General features: G+C 35.1%; 1 long non-coding RNA gene across 1 annotated transcript; it reads left to right on the top strand.

Annotated features, from left to right (window-relative positions):
• Positions 1-19,733: 19,733 nt before the first annotated feature.
• LOC149800363 (uncharacterized) lies at positions 19,734-24,830 on the top strand. Its single transcript, XR_016420960.1, has 3 exons — positions 19,734-19,840; positions 23,415-23,492; positions 24,706-24,830. It is a non-coding gene; the product is annotated as an uncharacterized LOC149800363 (long non-coding RNA).
• The last annotated feature ends 442 nt before the right edge of the window (positions 24,831-25,272 follow it).

Raw genomic sequence — 25,272 nt, 5'->3', positions numbered from 1 at the left:
GACCTGAATGGCTACATGCTTTTCAAACAGTTTTGACAATACAGGTAGAATTGATATTGGTCTGTAATTTCCTGGATCCCCCTTTTCTCCTTTCTTAAAGATGAGTGTAACCTTTGCACATTTCAGTGTTTCTGGAAAATTACCACTCATTATACTTAAATTTATGATATGCGTTAGTGACTTTGTTATTACTGGTGCAGCAATTTTAAGAATTCATGGACCAATACCATCCAATCCAGCAGATTTATTAATATTCACCTTAATTAGCATATCAAAAACATCAGCTTCACTAACATTAGCTATTCAAAAATAATTATCAGGAATTTTAGCTCTTATAACTAATAGAATAAATAATAGAATAACATTAAGTTCAATTGGGATGTTAGTCTGGTTCTGAATACTGTTACTGGAGATGCTTATGAAGAAATTGTTGAACATTTCCATGATGTCTTGTACAGATGTTGCTATATCATCATTTTGCTTAAGTCTAGGGGGAAGACAACTGTTCTTGGGTGGGTTCACCTCTTTTAGATGCTTCCACAATGTTTTGGTACTCTTACTTTCATTAATAGCCTGTTTATATTAGTTCTCTTTTGCCTTATCTATCAGGTGCTTAGCTTTATTCCTCCACTTTCTATAGCTTTTCATGTCTTTTTTCTTGTGGAAATTATCTTTTAGGTGCCTAGCTTCATTGATCTCAGGGGTATGACTTAACATCCCTTACTTGTCATCTTTCATGAAACCAATTCCATCCATGGCATCTGTAGGGCACATAGAAGATTTAAGACAATAAAGAGGAAAGATCATTGTGAAGTGTCGAATTTCCTATGTGAAGTGTCGAATTTAGAATTTTATCGCATTTAAGCCAGAAATGTCTTTGTGAAGGGTCACCTCGACCTTTCTTCGTTCATCTCCTCCGCCCCCATGTCAGTGTAAACTTCAAAGGTACAGCATTCCAACTCATTGAAATTGACCAGGGTATCTTAACACGGCCCTTAGAAAGTAAACATTTGAGCTACCAACCCTAACCACTTGGTAGGAACCTATGTCCATTTATCATTTGCTATGACTAGGTTTCCATATTATGTATCATTTATTCAATTCATGGAAATGTGTTGATACTAGAGTTGTTATGCAATTTATTTTATTCAATTTCATGGAAAGTATTGATGCAAGAATTGTTATGCAATTTACCTTTTTAATTATACAGTTATTAGTTCATTGATAGAATTGATTGCATGTGATCCAAATATTCACATTCATATTCATAGGGTTATATGAAATAACTTCCTTTGTTTGTTAGGATAATACAGATCATTGTGAGTTAACGATACTTACCTAATTATATCTGATTCTGTAATGGTCGAATAATCTTTTAGGTAAAGGATTGCTGTGAGTTACAATTTGTGACTTTCATGCAATAGTAAGCAAACATGTAGTAGCATGTAAAAGAATACGGTAAAATATTTCAATAGATGCTCACGTGGTAATTTAAGACCTGCCGCTGGAAGCGAGGTGAATGTCCTACCATACTAAGTCATAATTTATGCAGTATGTGGATAGGAACATGCTTTGAATAACGTAAGTGAATTTTATGTATCTCTAAAGAGTGGGGTATACAGAAACTATGGGGTAATTTTGTCTTTTAAGGAACAGCTTTCTGAGAAAGAGACAAGACAGTCTGAAGACAGAAGTCCAGGAAAAGAAGGATGAGGTCAGAATAAAAGGACAGGATGTCCTTGAAGGGGCAAAGCATCTGGCTTAGGAAGGATGAACTAAGAGACGTTGATATACGGTCCAGACAGGAAGATGATGCAAATTGGTTGTGGACATTGCACTTTTTTCACCTCTCATTATGATGATGAAATAAATCCAAATTAGGCACACCTGTTAAATTCTATTGATAAAATCTAACTTGAATTGGAATTGCTGTTATTAATTTGTTCTGATTAAATTTGTTATTTTCTTGTCAAAAGGGGGCTCTTATTGCTTTATTTCTTCCCAGTATTCTTGCTCAGTTCTCTGTTGAGATTCCATTCTTCTGTCACTCCACAAGGTCATTGACAGAGAATATAAACAGGAAATGAAATCTTCTGCAAATCTAGTGCTGTTTATTTCCAAAGTTGTTTACAGGGACATGACAGGAGAGCTTCATAACAATCAAGTGCTCTGGTCATGAATTTATTAATTTCTATAATAAATATTCACTTTTTAAGCATTATAAAGCCTTGAATCAGTTCTTCATACATGTGATAGAAATGGCAGGTTAGGTCAGGACAGATCAGGAGATTTCCAAATTTGGTCCATGAGTTTTGACCTCAAAAAGGAGGAGGATTTTTTTCAACCCAATATTTAGCTTGGAATCGGACAAAATTACAACCATTGAACACATTTGCATTTTCTTAATAATAAAATATTCAGACCACCTCATCAAGTGGTTATTTCATGGTTGCCATTTCTATTCTTCTTGCATGTACATTCAATATTTGTAAAAGTTCTTTTATGATTGCTGGTTACGTACCTGTCAACTTTTCAAAAGCCAAGTAGGAAGATTGAACATAAAAAAAGGAAGATTGGGACCTAAAATCGGGAGGTTCTCCACAGCAATCTTCTGGGTCTGACAGGCATGATATTCTTAAAGGATGTGCCGTTTCTAACTGTGATGTGCCTTGATTTCCCCCAGAACATGTCCCCTGGTCATATTCTGGTAACTGTGGCCAAACTGTACAATAGCTAAAGGTTAGTCTTCAGTAAACAAACAAGAAAGCCAATGTGACTAATTAACACTTAATCCTTATCATTGCAATTATCTTGTGGAAAGGACTGGCCATCTGACGTATTTCAAAGAAAGCATGTTCTACAGTGTGTGTTTTGTGAGGACCAGCAATTGATTGGCAAATAAATGGTGCTCTATTTTCTTGTAACTATCCGTTTCTGAATACACAGTCACAAGCTACCAATACATGTGGCAACTTATTTTCCCACATTTTATATCCCACCTTATTTCCTTATTGTCAACTTTGTTTACTAAATAACATAATTATTCTGAATTTTGATGGCACACAGGCTGCAGGATATGTGCATTCACAATGATCATTCTTGGGATTGAAACTAATTGCTGACATTCTTATTGGTGTGGTTTATTTTTTGTTGTGGTTAATTTTTTTATTTTAGTATTGTTGTAGGGTTCAAAAATTTGACATTTAAACCTTACATTCTTTTTCTTGAAGAAAAAATTCTTTGTACCAGTAGTGTAATAACAAAAACACATCATCACAACAGTACTGTCAGTGGATAAAAATGCACATAGCTTCTGTGGATTTCATAAGATATAGCTATTTATATAAGATTCAATTTTAGGAGAAATAAAAATCAACAGACATAATGTAATAAATAGAGGATCTCAAATGGGTAATGATTTGATATTGAATTTATGAAACGAATTGAATAATTTCCAGCTTTTGAGAAAGAATTTTACATTCTAGGCGATATAAATAGAGACCTTCTCAATGATCAAATAAAAGGGAATTGGATGAATTTTATTGCTTCATTAGGCATGGAGCAACTAGTAAACGAACCAACCAGAGTAACATCTACCTCTAAAACACTTATAGATCATATTTATACCAATATAAAAGAAAATGTCTTGGAAGTAGTGGTTCCAAAGATTGGTACAAGTGACCACTTTGCAATTTTTCTAACATGTAAAGTCAATGGCAAATCAACAACAAATAATATCCACAAATTCATTACTTACAGATACTTTCAAAACTTTTGATACTGTTAAATTCCTAGAAGATCTGAAACAGATTCCATGCAAAACAGTCCAAATCTTTGAAGATCTGTTCATCAGTATAGTGAACATTTAAATATAGAAATAGGATGTCAGAATGATAAAAGTAGTATGGAGACAATCTCAGTGAGTACCCCATTGCATGATGACATACATGTAATTGATATGAAACTAAATACAAAAGGTTTTAACATAGGTCACTTAAATGTACAAGGTATAGTGGGAAAGATAGACCAGATTAAGTTAATGTTGTCTTCCATGGAAAATAATATACATGTTTTAGGACTCACTGAAACCAAATTAAATGCTAACCACAATTATGATCTATTTCACTGTCAAGGCTACAATAAACCATTTCGTAGGGACAGAGAGACGGCGGGGGGGGGTCTTGTTGTATACATTAGGGAAGATGTAAATGTAAAAAGGCGACTTGACTTGGAGTCACATGAAATTGAGAGTATCTGGGTGGAAATCTTTCAAAATAATGCAAAATCTTTCCTAGCTGGTTTCATTTATAGACCACCTTCCTCCAAAGCATTTTGGAATGATAACTTTTTGAAACAAATAGAAAATGTTCTAGCACAGGAGATAGAAACATATATACTCGGAGATATAAATAAGGACCTTCTCAATACTCAAATAAAGAACAACTGGATGGAATTTATTGAATCATTAGGCCTAGACCAGCTGGTAAATGAGCCTACAAGGGTAACAGAAAAATCAAGCACTCTTATTGATCACATTTATACTAACCTACCAGACAATGTGGCTTGTGTTAATGTACCGAATGTTGGTCTTAGTGACCACTATCTTACTTTTTTGACAAGAAAGGTTAAATGCAAGAAAAATAAGAAAAATACACATAAAACGATCACTTACAGATCGTTCAAAACTTTTAATGAAGAACAACTTCTCAATGACCTATATAAAGTTCCATGGAGTATGATCCAAAATTTGGATGACATAGATGAAGCCATGAGGGTGTGGACTGACTTATTTATGGATGTAGTATCTAAGCATGCACCACTGAAAGTACATCGAGTAAAGACTGATTTTCAACCTAATTGGCTTACTACTGAAATCCTAGATGCTATGAAAACACGAGACAAATTCAAGGCTATGGAAAACCATGCACAATATAAAGTATGGAGAAATAAAATAACAAGTATGATCAAAAAAGCTAAAAAAACTTATTATCAATCATTGCTTGAAAACAAAAAGAGCAACACAAACTCCATTTGGAAAGTCTTCAATGAACTCACTGGAGGAACGCACATAAAACAGACAAATAAAATTCACTCACTTCTGGTAAATGACACCATAGTCACTGAAGAAACTGACATTGCAAATGTTTTCAATGATTTTTTCATCAACATTACCGCAAAGTTAAAAGAGCCAGTGATAGAAAACAACTTTAATGAACTGAAAAAGTTCTGCAGCAGTAAAATCTCAAAGGAGGTATGTTTCTCTATCCCACCAGTGTCAAAAAACTTTGTTAAAAAATGTCTCAGTGAACTTGATACCAAGAAAGCTACAGGACTTGATCAGATTGGTCCACGACTCATTAAATCTTCTGCCTTTGCTATTGTAGATAGCATAACATTCATAATTAATTTAAGTATTGCAACCTCATCTGTCCCCAAAATATGGAAAACTGCAAAAGTAACTCCTATTCACAAATCTGGTTCTAAGGATGATGCTGATAACTACCGACCAATTTCAATACTACCAAACTTGTCAAAATTGATTGAAAAACATGTCCATGACTCATTCATGTCATATTTAACCAAACACTTGCTGTTACACCCTAATCAATCAGGCTTTAGACAGAACCATTCCTGTGAGACTGCCTTGATCTCCCTAACTGATAAATGGCTTCAAGCACTTGACCAAGGTAGAATAATAGGAACTGTATTTGTAGATTTCAGGAAAGCTTTTGACATGGTGGATCATGAAATCCTTTTGAAGAAACTGAAAATCTACCAGTGTGATGAAAGAACAATTAGATGGTTTACTTCGTACTTAAATGAGAGAACACAACATGTTTACATAAATAACGTTCTGTCTGAACCTGAAACAATTAGATATGGAGTACCACAAGGCTCAATTCTAGGTCCACTACTATTCATTTTATTTATTAATGACCTACCACTTTTACTAAGAGACTCAATAACATCTACAGATCTCTATGCAGATGACACAACATTGTCAGACATCCAAAACACAAAGCATGAGCTCGAAATTTCTTTACAGAATGCCCTAAACAAACTGGAAAACTGGTGCACATGTAATGGCATGGTGGTAAATACTGGTAAAACTAAAATATTACTTATCTCAACACGGCAAAGAAGGACAAATCTTGATAGTGATGAACTATGTCTGACATGGAAGGATACAAATCTGCAAATAGTCTGTCATGATAGGCTACTTGGTGTTCTGGTAGATAATAACCTATCATGGACTGAACATATCAAACATACCAGTAAAAAAGTCAATTCAAGTTTATGGCTTCTCAGTAGGACAAGACATTTTCTCCCTGAAAGGCACAGGAAACTATTTTATAACAGTTACATACAACCCTATTTGGACTACTGTAGTACAGTATGGGGTAATTCAAATGATAAAAACATAGCAAAGCTGGCACATCTTCAAAAAAGAGCATTTGGGCTAATATCAATCCAGAAAGAAAGCAAGGAAAGTTTAGCTGGTAGGTTAAAAATATTACCTATTAAAGACCGAATCTGTTTGAGAAAAGCCAAATTAATGTACAGGATATCTCAGAATAGTGCTCCTGAATATTTACAATCACTATTCCAGTATAGGCTACCTGGTAATACTCCCCACCTGCGATCCATGTCAACCAAACAGTATAAAATTCCCAAACCAAATAAGGAGTTATTTAAAAAAAGTTTCCAATACTCTGGAACTCTGCTCTGGAATAGTATTCCAGCTGAGATTAGAAATGCCCACTCTATTTCCTTCTTCCAAACCCAATATATCCAGTGGCTTCAGAGATGCAGCTTAAATAAATGAATTCCTTTGTATGAGGGCCTCAAGGTAGATTAGTTTTTAGCTAATTGTGTTACCCTCTTTAAATAAGGTCATTATTATTATTATTATTATAACAAACATACCCCTTTAAAAACACACAGGATAAAGAATAACTACCAGCCAGGCTGGATCTCCCCAGAAATTTTAGAAGCAATAAAGCAAAGAGACCAACTAAAATCAGTAGGAAATCAAGCTGAATATAGAGTTTGGAGGAATAAAGTTAATAAAATGATATGTCAAGCCAAACAAGCGCACAACAAAAAAGTGCTGGATGAAAACCAAAATAACCCGAAAGCTATCTGGATAGTGTTTACAGGGTTTGGTACAGGAAAATGTAAGAGTAAAACTGAAATTTTATCCCTCAGTCATGAGGGCATTTATACTGATAATCCAACTGACATCTCAAAAGTTTTAAACAACTTTTTTGTTCAAATTGCTGAAAAACTTAAAGAACCCAGAACTTCATCTGATCTTCTGGAAGTCAAATATTTTTGTGCTAAAAATCTACCAAACAATATAAGGTTTGAAATTCCTGAAATGTGTCCAGAATTTGTGTTGAAATATATTTAAAAAATGGATGATTGTAAGACTAAAAGACTTGATATGATTGGACCAAGGCTGTTAATCATTGGTTGAAGGGGCCTTTTGGCGATATGCCCAGACAGGGGTCTGTTCTTGGACCTGTTCTCTTCATTCTATACACTCACTCGCTCTCAAGTGTCATAGATCATCATCCAATGTCTCACCAATTGTACGCTGATTATACCCAAATATACAAATCTAGCCACCTAACTGAAGTTGATGTTACCATCCAAGGCGTAGAGAGGTGCATTTCTGAAATCGTGGATGACATGTAACAAGCTACAGATGAATAATGATAAAACTGAGGCCATTCTGATCACAACAGAAAGACTTTCTCAGTCACATCCTTTACCTCAAACACTAAATATCAGCAACACCAACATTAAATTCACAGTCAGTTTGAAACCTAGGTGTCACTCTGGACAGTACTCTCACGTTGCACCAACATGTCATGAACATATGCAAGGCTGCATATCTTGAGCTGAGATGCATCAGTTCCATTCGCAAATATCTTTCAGTTGATGCCACTAAAACAATTGTATGTTCATTAGTACTTTCAAGACTGGACTATTGTAACTAAATTCTGTCTGGTTCATCTCAATATCTACTTCAGAAACTTCAAAACACAGCTGTTCAGATCATACTTAGAATACCATGATCAGAGCACACCCACCTACACTGGCTATCCATTCGATCCAGAATCAAACACAAAATTTGTTCTCTGTGCTACGTTTCACTGATGGACTCCAGTCCAATATACCTATCCAACCTCACCCATGTGTACACACCAGCAAGATACTTACGCTCCTCTTCTGACAATCGTATACTCATTATTCCCACTATGAAAACAAAGTCATATGGGCAATGTTCTTTTGCATACCAGGGCCCAGCAACGTGGAATGAATTGCCCACTGAACTTAGACACAAAGACACAGTGATCCCATTCAAGAGTGCTCTTAAACTCACCTATTTGGACTGCAAGAACAAACTTAAAGATCTAATAATGTTTCCTACCTTAAATATTTTAGCATGTTTTTTTTGTTTTCTAATTTCATGGTGTTTGTCTTTTGTAATCATTTCATTATATATGTTTTTTATGTACTAGGTATTGTCTAATGTTGTAAAGCACTTAGAGCTTCTAAAGATGAGGAGCTATACAAAGTCCTCATTATTATTATTCAAAGCTTAAGGTCCTGAAAAGTGAATACTTATTGCAGAAATTGATAAATCCAGGATGCAAGTGCCAGTGATAATGATATATGTTTGAGTTTCTTGAATAAATAAGACACAGGTAATTGTGTTTAAGACCGCTCTTTTTGTCTTTAATGACCCCACCTAGTAATGAACACAGGGCCTACTTTTGATTTCCGACAGTGCTCATATGAAGTACTGATGACATGCTGGCATTCAAAAGTGATCATAAAAGAATCTCTGGTGTTTTTACTTGCCAGTGTTGACAGACAGACAACATTTCATGGACAAAAGATGATTTACAATGCATGAGATACAAAAAGCTATACCAAAAACAGCCACATCAAATAAAATATAATTGTGGGAATGTCATGGGAATACCACAAAACTAAAACTAATGAAAAATGTTAATCAAAACCTGAACAAGCTGTTGATGATGATGCAGAAGAAATGTTATGCCTCACTCTTCTGAAACATTAGATGAAAAAAGAAATAATCTAATGTCTCACTGGATAGTTTAGTATTTTGACACCTCCCTAATGTTTAAGGTAGAAGGCATGAACCTCATTATCATAAACCTAGCATCTATAAATTCACACAGAAGCTAAATCTGTAATGTGGTTTAGATTTACTTTGAGTTAGGCTTGGAAATGGGTTGGCTTGTTGGTGACAGCCTGTCAGAGTTAGACTAGCACTGGAGATCAAATGCATAACTTGGGCTGCAAATGAACAGCTGACTTGGCTTATGTATTTATGTATGTCTTCTACAGAGGTAAATATATAAAAATCAAGAGGTTGAAGGGTGATGAAAATTATGTTAATTAGTTATAGTACTAGTAAACTTTATTCATGCATAAGGCACATACTGATTCTTTTAGCTGCCTTGTCACAGGAAAATGTTGAAAATAGCTCTTTGCTGTCAAAAATGAATGTAAAATAGAGGGATTGGTGGCAGTGTTGGTTGAATATAAAAGCCTCCGGTTATGTAAGGAATTAACCTGATTGCCACAGTCAAAATCTCACATGCATGCTTTCTACAAAAATCATTAGTTTGTTTTTATTTGCATCTTCACTGTAAAATTATTCTTATTTTTCTTCAATAGGTCTGTGTCGGATGAAAATTCACCAGATAAACTGTCCAGTGAGACCTAAAATTAGCACCCGTCTCCCCCTACAAATAATAGTAAAATACCAGCCAAAAAAGCCAACAATAAAGAGTTTACTTTGTAAGACTGTTTTGACTGTGTAAATCAATGTGTAAATTAATGCAGATAGGCACAAACATTGAGCTCTGAATTTCCTCAACATGCATTATTTAATCTGGCAATTCCAAAAATATTTAAAAGGTTTGTAGCTGATGAAATATTCTGATTGAGGCCTACAGATGTACACAAAAAATTAGAAAAACCTCAAAAACATTTGCTTCAGCTGTCAAAAAAATGAGAAAAGCCTCAAAACCATTTGCTTCAGCCATCAAAAAAATGAGAAAAACCTCAAAACCATTTGCTTCAGCCATCAAAAAAAAAAGAATCTGAAAGAAGTGTTGCATTAACAAAGAATCAGTTCCTCAAAATATGATGGTAACAAAGCAATTACAGGCTTGCATGGCTGCAATGGAATCCAAATTAGCATTTTCTTAATATTAATGGAAAATTTAAAAACAGGCTGGGTTTCAGAATATAGTACAAAGATTATGTAGTTATTGGAAGGGAAAAACACAGTAAATCTTTAAAATCTGATTATCTTTGATGGAAACATCATTTTACCCAATGCAGCTATCTTAATCTCTCCTGCAAAATTACAATTTATTTTATCTTTCTTCCAATGGATACAATAAACCAGTGATATTGCCAGAGCAACCTGTTATTTCTGGAGACCTGTCAAGCAGTAATTGCACACCCATGCAGTCAACATTAGAATTAGAGAATAATTATCCAATACAGTGTCTAGACACATTAGATACCAAGCATGTTAGCCAGATTCAATTAAAGAGAATACCTCATAACAAACAGCTCTCTACATTCTGTTATTGATGTCATTTATGCATCATTTACATATATTGGTACATTTCTACATGAAATATTTTGCCAATTTAAATTTTTTGGGGGTACAGATTTGTGCTTCTGTTTCTCCCTTTTGTCAATTTTCCAATGAATTTATTCCACCACAGATCTGTGACACCATTTAACTTGAATTTCACATCATTACATTTGTTGCAGTATGTTCATCTCATACACTGTAATTGCCTTACTGTTTCAGGTACACTGATACCATTTGAGGTACATTGGTACTGTTTGAGGTACACTGGTACTGTTAGAAGTACACTGGCACTGTTTGAGATACATTGGTACTGTTAGAGGTACAATGGTACCATTTGAGGTACATTGGTACCATTTGAGGTACTGTTTTAGGTATACTGATACTGTTTGAGGTACACCGATACTGTCTGAGGTACACTGGTACCGTTTGAAGTACATTGGTACTGTTTGAGGTACACTGGTACTGTTTGAGGAGGGGCCCCGAGTGGCCGAGTGGTCTAAAGCGCTCTTCGTTATGGATCACTGCCATCTCACCTCTGTCTGCAGCGGTTCGAGTCTAAGATTCAGCCAATGTGGGCATGTGAGAAAGCTTGCCAGTAGCTTCTCTTGGGTCGGTGGTTCTTTCCGGGGTTTTCCGGGTTCTTCCTCCACCATTAATACTGGCCGCCATGTATAGCCCTATCGTGCTGAAAAATGGCGTTAAACCCCACAACAACAACAACAAATGTTTGAGGAACACTGGTACTGTTTGAGGTACACTGGTACCATTTGAGGTACATTGGTACCATTTGAGGAACACTGGTACCATTTGAGGTACACTAATACCATCTGAGGTACACTGATACCATCTGAGGTACACTGGTATAGTTTGAGGTACATTGGTACCATCTGAGGAACACTGGTACCATTTGAGGTACACTAATACCATCTGAGGTACACTAATACCATCTGAGGTACACTGATACCATCTGAGGTACACTGGTATAGTTTGAGGTACATTGGTTGCAAAGGTTAGGGAAGAATGAGAACTGGACTGGGGTGGGGTGGGACAGTTCACAGAAACACAAAGGGACATTGTATGATTGAGAACAAGTTATTTATTTACATAAGCTTATAGAAAATGGCTCAAAATTTCAAATCTGAATAAAAGGATACAAAATCTGTTTTCTTTGAAGCATTTAATACACTTTCAGAAACCAGAAAGTAACTGGTAGACTTTGTAATGTCATATATCCTCACACACACACACACACACACACACACACACACACACACACACACACACACACACACACACACACACACACACACACACACACACACACACACACACACACACACACACACACACACACACACACACACACACACACACACACACACACACACACACACACACACACACACATGCACGTGCACTCACGCGCGCACGCGCGTGCACGCACGCATGCACACACACACGTCATACTCACATAATCACAAAATCCATCTCTACTTGCTTATAAGTCAAGTTGCAAACAACAAAGATCCTGACCTGCCATAGCATATGCACATGTGATTGGGGTCTATGTTGTTTGTTCTACTGACTACTCCTAACAAACAGCACAGACCCAGATCTGCCGATACATTATGCGACTGCAGATCTGGGTTAGTTCAGTTTGCAGATGGATTCATCTTATAAGTGAGTACATGCTGTATAAATAAAAAAGGGATCAATCAAATGGTTTTACATACTCTACCGTCCTATAATAATTTCCAGGAATAAAAGATAGAACTATTTCTCTAAGAGGTGCAAAAATCAACATCATAGACATAATAATAAAAATAATAATAATAATAATAATAATAATAATAATAATAATAATAATAAATATAATAGTGCTTTATTTGTAGATGGTGACTCATTAATAAATGACTATTCTCCCTTAAGGAGGGTGTAACAATGCACATTATATGAAGATACCAATAATTAGTGTTTATTTTAACATGTTTAGTATCAAAATACTAAATTCCATCATCTATTAGAAACACATACATGCTCATGATATCTTTTCTTAAATACTCTAATATTTTCAGCAGATTTTACACGTAGTGGAAGCTTGTTCCACATAACTGTACCAGAGTATTGGAAGCTCTTTTTAAATTGCTCTATTCATGGTTTTGCTGGTAGAAGATTTCCATGTGATATTGATCTCAGCTGGTATTGTGTTGAAAAAGGCCTGAATAAGTCCTGAATAAGTCCTGAAGATACTCTACTGACCTAGCCAAATACAACCAAATTATTATTTTAGTAGGTGGAAATGATGTCAGTGATAGAAAGTCACTAAATCAAATCAGAACAGATTTTGAAAGTTTACTGTTTAGGTATTGCAGCCAAAATACATGTAAAATAATATCAGGACTACCTCCTCATGTGGACAGCAAGGCCAAAGAAATCAATGATCTGATAATTGATCTATGTGAAGACTTCAACCTACAGTACATTCCACAATGCACATCTTTCTTTCTTCAGAACCTGGATGTCAACCTAAGCCTCTACCACAGAGACAAAATTCATTTAAATAGAAAAGGAACCTCTCAACTACTGAGAAATATTTACATGTATGAACCCATTTTCAGGCATGTGACACAGGTATGCCATCATGGCAAACCCTGACTGAATGCTTCAGATACCATAAATTTGGACACAAACAAAGACTCTGTCAATCAATATATTATTATACATATTAGGAAGCTGGCAAGGAGGAGAATGCCAATGCTTATTCATTTACAACAAATCTAAATGTACCTAGTGAGACTCTTGACTCTAACTATTCAATAGACATTATTATAAATGCAAAAGTTAATGAATTTTCAGGGTCTATATGTGACTTTGAAGATTCTAATATATATGAACATTTAAATATGGAAATAGGATGTCATGATGGTAAAACTGGCAAGGAGACAATCTCAGTCAGTACCCTATTGCATGATGACATACACATAATTGATATGAAACTACCTAAACAGAAAAGGTTTTAACATAGGTCACTTAAATGTACAAGGTATAGTGGGAAAAATAGACCAGATTAAATTAATGTTGTCTTCCAAGGAAAAAAATATACATGTTTTAGGACTCACTGAAAACAAATTAATGGTAAATGCTAACTACAATGATAATCTAGTTCACTGTCAAGGCTACAATAAACCATTACACAGGGACTGAGAGACAGCAGGGGGAGGTCTTGTTGTAAACATTAGGGAAAATGTCAAAGCAAAAAGGCGACTTGACTTGGAGTCACATAAAATTGATAGTATCTCGGTGGAAATTTCTCAAAATAATGCAAAATCATTATTAGTTGGTTTCATTTATAGGCCACCTTCCTCCAAAGCAATTTGGAATGATAAATTTTGGCAACAAATGGAAAATGTTCTTGCACAGGAGAAAGAGACATATATACTTGGTGACATAAATAAGGACCTTCTCGATACTCAAATAAGGAACAACTGGATGGAATTTACTGAACCATTAGGCCTTGAGTCCAGCTGGTAAATGAGCCCATAAGGGTAATAGAAAAATCAAGTACTCTTACTGATCACATTTATACCAACCTACCAGACAATGTGGCTTGTGTAAATGTACCGAATGTTGGTCTTAGTGACCACTATCCTAAACTCTTTTGACAAGAAAGGTTAAATGGAAGAGAAGTAAGAAAAATACACACAAAATTATAACTTACAGATCGTTAAATTTTTTAATGAAAAATAATTTCTCAATGACTTATATATAGTTCCATGGAATATGATCCAAAATTTGGATGACATAAAAGAAGCTCTGAGGGTGTGGACTGATTTATTTATGGATGTAGACTTTAGGCATGTACCACTGAAAGTACATCAAGTAAAGAATGAAATCCAACCTAACTGGCTTACCACTGAAATCCTAGATGCTATGAAAACACAAGACCAATTCAAGGCTATGGGAAACCATGCACAATATAAAGTATGGAGAAATAAAATAATAACTATGATTAAAAAAGCTAAAAAAACTTATTATCAATCATTGAGTAAAGTTGTTAATTTCAAAGTTAGTTATCCATGTTAATGGTGGAGTTTTCATGTAGTCAATGTTAAAATCACCTAATATGATAATTTCTAAATCTTCCTTTAGTAATGCTTTTTGAATTTGAACCTCAAATCTATCAATCCAATCAGCTGTGGAACTAGGTGGCCTGTAAACTAAACATAAGGGTATTGGCTTTGATTGGGCAAGGGTTACTTCGATCCAGATACTCTCTACCCCAATAGTCTCTAGATCAACATGTCTGTTATAAATAATGGAACTATCTACATAGAGAAGAATACCCCACCTCACATGGATTCCCTATCTTTTCTTTCAAAGTTGAATCCCTGTATTAGGAGAGCCAAATCATCAGCATCATCAGAAAGAAAGGTTTCACATAGACCTAGAATATTGACTGATCTAGTTTGTTGTAATATTATTAACTTAATCTCATTCAGTTTAGGGAGGATGTGTTGAATATTTAGGTTGATTACTTGAATACTTTCAAAATAAACTGAATAATTTCTTAACCAACACAAAATATGAAATGTTACTTTTTCTACAAATGTCTTTGTTCTCGTTTTCAAATTTGTACAAATATTATACATATCAGAGAAACAATTGAGATTTTTGCATTACTTAGAAATTCTTTAAGTGATTGTAACACTCAATTAGCTACATATACAGCCATTTTGGCAGGGAATGGAAGACTCAGTAAAGAATTCCATTTAGTAAAATCCTGTAAAATAGATAGTAATTGCTGATTGCAAATTTATTTACAGACTAACTTAATACAGCAAGATATTTGATGTTAAGTACTTGTAAATGCTATTTACTGACAATGTACGCACCATCAAATATAGTCTCAGTAAATCTTGTAATATTAACTTCTGGAATTAAGTTTTTGAAAGAATTGTCATATATTTGTTCAATGACAATCTGCTTCCAGGAGAAAAAATTAATTTTCAGTTATTTACTTACTAAATAAAAATTAAAAAATATATATAATTTTTGTTTTTCTATGAGAAAGAAAGAGAGATGCATCCCATTCTGCCAACATTCTATAAAGAACTGAGCTTTGTGAATTTTGCTTGTTTGAAAAGAAATCAAATAAAAGATGAAATGTGGTTTTCTGCGACAGAGACTTAGTTCAGTATCGAGTCATTAAAGATGGTTACTTCCCCCTGTTTACGGTCAACAGACTGGTTTATGAACTTTAAATATAGACACAACATATTTGAGTTTCAAAAACACAAAACAACCATTGAAGCCTCGTGTTTAAAAATTAGGTACAATTTTCAAGGTTAAAGGTATAACAGTATCCATTGTACAACCCCAGGTGGGCAGAGCTTAAGGTGTAGGGAACAATGTATTCAGAAATAAAGAACAACACTAGCTGTGATTGGTGTATTATGTAAGAGTTGAATTTTCTGTTAGGCTTAAAAAAAAGTTAAGCCTCTAGGCAATATGTGAGATTATGTTAATTTATATCTAGATCATATTTTGTATTTTTTATGATTTTTTAAAAATGTGGTACACATGACTGAAAATGTGACTGTTGTGGCTAGGTAACTCTTACTCCTGTCTAGTTCCAGCAGAGTTATCTCTCTTAAATACAATGGAGTACCTGGTTTTGCCCTTGTCAAATTGACAATCTAACATTGTTCTCTATGACATTGTGTGACATGTATGCTGAGGTAGGATAGAAAGTATATTTATTTCACAAAACATTAGCATTGAGGTCTATGGAAAAAACAATTGGTACCGTGATACTTGAACCATCATAATTTAGTAGGGGTGCATAAACATCAAATATTGGTATACTGTGGTATCAAACTGACAATACAATAATCGTGATATAACTTTCTTATATTGATACAGTGTGATATTGACTTAAATTTTGATATGAAGTAGCAAACAAACTTTATTATTATTATAAATTAATATTTAGCCATATTTCACTACTAATAAATGATTGACAATGACCTACTGAATTCCTTACCTTTACCTCCGGTCATTAGCTTCAGGTGGCAGGGTCCAGTTTCATAAATTGGCCCCTGGCAAAGGCTATGGTGTGATTGTTTCAGCCATTATTGTTTGCTATTTAAAAATATGGCTATATTTGTGAACTAGGTGTTTCGGACTTGTGTTGTTCTTGAAATTGATGTCAGGCATGGGCAACTTCCATAATTACTCTGCAGTATGTTGATAGTGAAATACCAATAGTCGGCTAAGAAGAAGAGCTAGCCTCCCATAGCACTATACACATGGGTTTGGGGCGAGTAGAATATCTCAAAAACAGCTTGGATGACAACTGATTTGCAGAATTGTCATCTAGGAAAAGGGCTTGTGTTTGCACTGTGAGTATCACATGGTGTCAAAAATGACCCTCAGACATGAAAATTGCAGGTAGAAATTTGGGGTTAGGGTGCATAAACTTCTTCTGCTATGAACTGCATTTGACTTATATGGTCAAGTGGATAATATTCTTATGCTTTGTTTTAATATAGGTATCCAAAAATATGGACCTTTTTGACCTCACTCGTGTATTTGATTTTTTATTATTTTTCATACTAGGTCTCTGATTGCAGCATTAAATTTGTACATAAAAACTGGACTCTGCCCCCTTCAGTAACATTTCTATTTCGTTTCCTGGGCAGTTGCAGCATGGGTAATCAGAAGTTACATGTCTGTTAATCTTGATCCCTTTGAAGCTTTAATTTCTCTTCGTCAACAAATAAGCACCTTGCTGACATTGATGACTAACTAACATTTACCTTGAGCTACAAGTATTTCAAGCATGATTGAGTACAACCTGGTTCAAAAGCCCGGTCTGCCATATGGTCTCATTTTGCATTAAGAAAGAGTAAAATGGATGGGAAAATTGATGAGGCAATTGCTCTGTACTGACTATGTGATGATTATGTTCAGTTTTCTGTTGGAACCACTAATCTAGCATACCAAAGGAACAATCGCCATCCCGGGAAATGTAGTAATTAGAAGATGAGAGACAATATACCACTGATCCCTGCTAATGTGAGTTCGTCATGTGAAGATATTCTCAATCTTTCTAAAGCAAGAACGTTGCAGCCAATCCAGAGAACCGTACCATGACTCATTCATGGGAAATACACCTCGCATTCTTCTCGTGCTTTACATATAACTGACAAGGTGTGCAGATTTATAATAAAGGACATGCGTCCATACTGAATAGTGGATTCGCCAGAGTTTAGAGACCTTTTACAATACACTTGACCCTCAATATAATGTTCCAGGTAGAAAGCAGCTTGTAGAGGTGATCATTCCTTAAAAATATGCTCAAGTCAAGGCACTGGTAACAGAAGACCTATGAAATGCTCAGCAGGTTGCATTGACAACAGATAGTTGGACATCAGATGAATCATATCTGCCAATCTCTTCAACTCTCATTGATAAAAATTGGAAGCTGATAAACTGTGTTCCTCAAACTTGGCCCATGTATGAAGGGCACACAGGTGAGAATATAGCTGCTCACAGTGTTTCATGAGGCCCTCAAATAATGGGAAATACAGTCTAACCCCATACCACCTATTGTATCAATTAATGCATCTAACATGGACAAGGCAGGGACTTTTGTAGGATGCACCTTTCACATCAAGTTTTATGCTCATACAATTAATTTGACTGCACAAACATGACTTAAGATCAGACACATTGAAATTCTCCTTAACAGGACTTGTCAAATAGTGGGGTTCTTCCACCAAAGTACAACTGCAGCAGCTGAACTGAGAAGCCAGGCAGAATTGTTGCATCTACCAGATTATAAGCTTACAGCTGATGTGCCCACTAGATGGAACAATACTTATGACATGATTTCAAGGTTTCTTGAAATGCAGTGTGCAGTAATTGCCATTTTGAGATCCAAAATTCTTGATAAAATAAAAGAGAAAGATTTGAACACTTTGTCAGATGATGACATTTGCCTGGCAGATGAGGTAATGTTTTGTCTAGATCCTCTTAAAGTGGTGACAACCACTCTTTGTGCTGAATCAGTTCCAACCATTTATGTTATCATGCCTCTTCATCGCAAACTTATTGACAGCATTTTCCAACATAGTGATGATGACTGTCTAGTAATAGCTCAGATGAAAAGGGCTGTGGTTGATGATCTTCAGGATAGATACACTCATCAACAAGAAACTCTCACTATTGCTGCTGTCTTTTATCCACACTTTAAAGCATTACCTTTCCTCAACGATGCACGAAAGAATAAAATCTTTACCAAAATGTTGCATCAGAAATCATTGTTAGAGTGAAGGCTGAACGTGACACTGATGACAAACTGTGGGCGCTAGTGGGCAGTCAGAACTGCCACCTTTACCACAGCTAACAGAGCCGTTATGTGTGTCTGCCAATTCTGCTGCTAAAGATGGTCAACCAGTTTGCAAGAAGCTCATCAGATATTGGTCAGACTGATATAATAGATAAATGTACATGTTGTACTTCACCCAAATGATTGTGATGACAACTTAGCAGATCATTATTATTTATTGCTGTGCTTGCCAGACTGCAGTAATTGATGCAGTGCCGTCAGTTATCGACAATAGGGTCACAAGATTTTAAAATGAAATGCATGCTTGTTAATCTCATTTCCATTATTCTTAGGGTCTTTTTACCCTCTCACATATCAAACTCAGCAATTGTTCAGAGGTTGTAATACATTTATTTCTTTTCATCCTCAAAGAAGATGGCAGTTATTTAATTTCAAGATGTCTTAAGATACCTAATCAGTTTCATCAGATTTTTGTTGTTGTTGTTTGAAGCTCTGAAGTGCCATTTGTTTGACATGTGTCTTAGCCCTTATAAAAATAGATGGTAAAACTAAAATTTAGAACTCATTAAAGGATGATCTTGAACAACACTTACTGATATTTCTTGGACTTGTTAAGTGATTTTGGAATGTTGCACTAAAAATGATATGCTTTTGCCAAAGAGGTAAATACTCTTTTTCTTCTTCTCTGGTTACATAGTACATGTTGCTGTAATCCATTTCTGTGGATGACACCTGAATCACACCTGAGAAGCAGAGGAGAATGGCACATCTTCAAAAAAGAGCATTAGGGCTAATATCAATCCAGAAAGAAAGCAAGGAAAATTTAGCAGGTAAGATAAAAATATTACGTACTAAAGACCAAATCCATTTGAGAAAAGCCAAATTAATGTACAGGATATCCAATAAAAGTGCTCCTGAATATTTACAATCACTATTCCAGTATAGGCTACCTGACAATACTCCCCACCTGCAATCCATGTCTAAGAACTGACAAGTCTGCCACAAGTCTGACAAGTCTGCCACAAGTCTGACAAGTCTGCCACAAGTCCAACAAGTCTGCCACAAGTCTGACAAGTCTGCCACATAATTCACTGAAGAGACTTCAGCAAATTCACTTGCGATGCTTCTGCAAAGAGGCCTTCTAATTTGTCCCTTAATGTTGCCCATCATTGTTTAGGTGGTGATGAAGGATTCCTCATTGCTATCATCAGCTGGGGATGTTTGAAACACCAGCTTGTAGGCGTGCTCAATATAGGATGTAAGAGCCAACACTGAGGAAAGTCACACAAGAAAGACACAAGTACATGTATTGTATTTATGGATGTAAATAAATCCAGATAAAAATAAAACTAAGTTTTCACTGGTTCTTCAGTTCTTTTACATTATCTGCTTAAAGGCTGTGATTCTAAATTGGGTGGGACAATAGAGAAGTCTATATCTTACCCAAAAAATGACTTAAAGAATTTTATCATACTAAGGGCTGTAAGTGACTAAACTATGGCAAATGCAGGTTAATGAACATTGGTAACATTTCTAAACAATACTTGTATCAGTTTTTTTATTAATAAGTGTAACTGGATGCTATTAGTCTCAAAACATATTGAAACCATCACATTTAATAATAATAATAATAATAATAATAATAATAATAATAATAATGACTTTATTTAAAGAGGGTAAAACAATTGGCTAAGAACTAATTTACCTTGAGGCTCTCATACAAAGGAATTAATTTATTTTAGCTGCATCTATGAAGCCACTGGATATATTGGATTTGGAAGAAGGAAATAGAGTAAGCATTTCTAATCTCAGCTGGAATACTATTTGAGAGCAAAGTTCCAGAGTATTGGAAACTTTTAAAAAATAATTCCTTATTTGTTTTGGGAATTTTATACTGTTTGGTTACCTCCAGGATCATACAGGGCCTGCAGTTTGTGACAAATTGGCTACTGTTGTGAATTGTGCACTTAAGTGAAGCAGTAATCAGAGCAATGCATGCTGCCAAAGAAATACAAGAATTTAATAGTGGCAAAGGTCGCAAATTTCACACCATAATGACATCCAAGTGCAAAAGGTTCAGGGGTTTTTGATCAATGCTACCATTCCGCTTATTATTATTTACTAGCATATTTGTTAGGCCCCACCTGACCCTGACCCATATTTGGAAGGCCCCACCTGATCCTGACCCATATTTTTTAGGCCCCCCTGACCCATATTTGTTAGGCCCCACCTGACTCTGACCCATATTTGTAAGGCTCCACCTGACCCTGAATACATTTACGATGAATTAATATGATCCAGACTTGCACACTTTTAAGATGTGATGATTAGGTTGACCAAAATCATTTTCACTGTGAATAATAATACGTCATCAGTCTCCTTTTCTTCTTCTCAAGTTAATATTCCACTGAGATAATCCCAGGAATTACTACATTTGGGGGTGAGGTTAGCTCTGCAACCATTGCATCCATGTATTATTTCACCACAGCCCTGGAAACATCACTGTAGCATTTCTCAAAGGTTCGGATTCTTTTGTTCTCATTGATTTAGACAATGTTTTTCATGACAGTGCTTCACTTTCAAGACAATGTTGTTAATGTCCATTTAGGCAACTCTGTGTTTTCCAGTTCAATCTTGAAAAATCACAAACTTGTTTGGGTTGATGCCATTGGTGGCAAACTCAGTGTTAATGTAAATGTTAAAAGGCATTACATTTCAAGTTTCTAAATGACAATGCAAAGTCAATAGGTGCTTGCAAGATTGTCCTTGAGGAAGCTCTTTTTACAACTGTATGGTCATCAACTAAGTAACATAAAGAAGCAAAACCAAAACGTTTTGTAAAACTTAACAATTATCATTGTTATAAAATGAAACTGTCCTGGAAAAATATTAAAGTCCAATGAGCACTTTCTATTTCCAATGAGTACTCTTAACAAATGTTTCCTTCCAGACTATCTAACACAAAATTAAACACATCTGCAGACTGATTTCAAAATATGAAATAAGAATCCAAAAAAGAAATGAATACAAAATAGGAATGAATTAATCGCTCAGTTCTCTCCTTATATACACCTCAAGAGTCAACAATGACTATGTTGCAACATACCCCACGATCATACCACTCAATCTAATATTTCAAAATACCTACTCATGTGACCTAAACCATCCAAAGGAAATAATATTAATTCTTCTAAGAACTAACCTTACCCCAAATTTGTCAACAAGTTTTATTATTAGAAACATAACATCTATTAATAGAACCTATGTAACACCATAACACTGCTTCCAGCAAGTGCTTGAACAATGATATGTCTGTATATTGGGCCATCTAATCAAGTTTTCAATGGCAGCAGTGAATAAAACAGTGGTAGCCAATAAGGTAATCTGCTATTTCACACTGTGGTGTAATGTCTAGGCATTACCACTTGTGCAACCAAGTGAGTTACAGGTCATGCTCTTGAATCCATGTTAATGATGTCAGTTTCCCAAGTGTGGGGATCATCAATCCAACTTCATCCTGCATAAAACACCTTGGAAATGTTTGAATGACTTTTTCATTATGATTCTGACAATATCTGTTGCAATATTCTAACTGATTCCATGCAGAATTGATTGGTCTGCAGGAATCTCAATGATATTTTCAGGTCAACTCATAAATTTTCTTAGAAATAACTGTCCAATGTCAAACTCACACTGTGGAGATTCAATCAAGATGGCAGAGCTAAGTGTAAGCTCACATTCACATATGTAAAATTTAGAGTCTATCTTAGTGAGATCCTGTGTCACCTGATTCTATCCACCATTCATTCAATCATGTATGCATCCATGCAAAGTCCACACCTGTACAAATTGTTCAAATGTGTACAACACTGTCCATACCTGTAGCAACTGTTCGAATGTGTACAACATTGTCCATACCTGTGCCATTTGTTTGAATGTATACAACACTGTACATACCTGTGCTCATTTTCTAAAATATTTATAGTATCATTAACTTTAGTAATTTAAGAACTATTATAAAAATATATTATTATCCATTCTAGTGCCATTTTAGTCAATTTTTTAAACTGTATTAACACACCTGATACATATTTTTATTATTCTCTAAAACATTTATATTCTAAATTTTCTCTAACATTTTCTTTATTAATTTTTTATATTTTAAAATGTTAATGTACCAAAATTCTTTTCAAATTGTTTAAAAATATTTTGTTTTGTAATGTTTAGAAACATTAAGATTTTTTAAAATGTTATTGAATGTCCTTCAAAACAACATATTGTACCACTGAAAACAACACATTTTATTCATTTTTCTGTGTCAACAACATTTTCATGCATTTTTGTGCCACATAACTGGGAGCAATTCCTTATTGACTTCTGTGGAAACCATTTTTCTTCTTTTAGTGACAGTGACCTCAACCTTTGACCTTTTGAACTCAAAGAAACCTTGAATTGGCTCGTTTTACTGACTCCAGTACTAAGGTAACATCTTTTTTTTACAGCAGAACTAAATTGTGGACATGAATTTTATAAATGCAGAGGCATTATATACCGGGTTCTTAAAAGAACACAGATTACCCCTAGCAGTAGAAGACTACAGTAGTCCTTTGTTCAAATGGATGTTTCCTGATTCCAAAATTGCAGAAAATATGCATGTGCAAGAACAAAATCATCTAATATTGTTAGGTGTTTAGCAGAAGATACTTCACTTAAAATTGCAGAAGCCATGAAAATTGGGCCGTTTAGCATTGCAACAGACATGAGTAGTGATTATGATGGCAAAAACTTGTACCCAGTCTGTGTAAGAGACTTTGACAATGAAAAAGGCAAAGTCAGAGTACTCTTCTTTCATTACCAGAATTAACAGCAATTCCACTGGAGAAAACAATTTTTTATTTGCTTGATAATGCTTTGAATAAATATAAGTTGGCAGAACTGTATGGGGTTTTCAACTGATGCTGCATCAGTGATGACTGGAATTCATAAAGGAGTTGCATTCTATATTTTGAAAAACGTCTCCATCATTGTTCATATCAGGTTGTCTGTCATATGATGCACCATGCTGCAGGAAAGGCTGCTGATAAATTAGAAGGAGAACTCTTGAAGTTTCAAGTTGGCACTCTGCCTGAAAATATACTTCATGGGGACAAAGTTGATTTTTTCATCTTATTTCCCAGCTAAAAGACCTAATAACTGGAAGATATAAATTTCCTTGTCTTTGTCAGGTTATGAAAGGAATATTGGTTCTTTACCATTCTAATGCTGACTGTGAGAGATTGTTCAGCATTGTTAACAAAAGTAAAACTGAATTTAGATCCAGGCTCTGTAACCCAGCACTTAATGCTCTACTGGTGTGCAAAACATTTATAGTCTCAGCTGGTAGAAAGTGTTTGAAATGCAATATGTGAGTCTGTTGCTTTTTAAAGCTCAAGTGTTACATACGAAAACTTGAAGCAGTAATTGACGTTAAAAGTCCAGAGGGATAAATAAATCATTTTGTACATATGCTCATTGAATTTTTAGCATGTTATATGTGGAGTACCCTTTTTCTGCTTAGATTACTCTTTTTGTCCACTTGGATTACACTTTTTCCTCACCAGGGGTTGGCATGTATGTAAATGCAAGCCAACCACAAAGTTTGATAACTATAGATGGACAACTGGGTTACATTTCACATACCATTTTCTTCTTTCAGTTAGTTACCTTGACACTTAAGATTTTGACCCAGAGACTGATATGCTTGTTGCTTACACCATGCACAAGCTTTCCAAAAAGTTTGGTAACTGGAACAGTGGACAGCTCATGATATGTGCAGAAACAAAATTGGTAAGATATAGAAACCTAGTAAAATAAAAGACTCCACCTTACAGCATTCATGTCAAAAGGAGAGTTCTTACACTTGCTGTATCTTTTCTTCTGATGTATTTAGCACTTGCTATTAAATATTTATGGTAGCTTTCCATAACAATCAAAAATATATTATTATAAAATGAAAATGAAGACAGATACAACAGGATTATATTTTTGCATGTGTTTTTGGATTTTTAATTTAGCTTTAACAATTTGAGTCATATTGCTATGATGTCTATAGTGTGGCAGTTTATAGTGATGTCTAGCACTGGGGCCACAGACAGGTGGTATCATATCCCACCCAGTCATATCATCCTGACACCTGGCTGACAAGTCTGAATGCTGAGTGCCTAGTGAGGCAGCTGTTAATACCATTTTTATAAGTCTTTGGTATGACTTGGCTGGGAATGGA

Source organism: Sinohyriopsis cumingii, chromosome 5 (assembly GCF_028554795.1).
Source record: "Sinohyriopsis cumingii isolate HCF-2022 chromosome 5, ASM2855479v2, whole genome shotgun sequence".
Classification (NCBI taxonomy): Eukaryota; Metazoa; Mollusca; class Bivalvia; order Unionida; family Unionidae; genus Sinohyriopsis; species Sinohyriopsis cumingii.
Note: the sequence above shows the minus strand (reverse complement) of the source record. Positions and strands in the feature narration are given on the sequence as shown.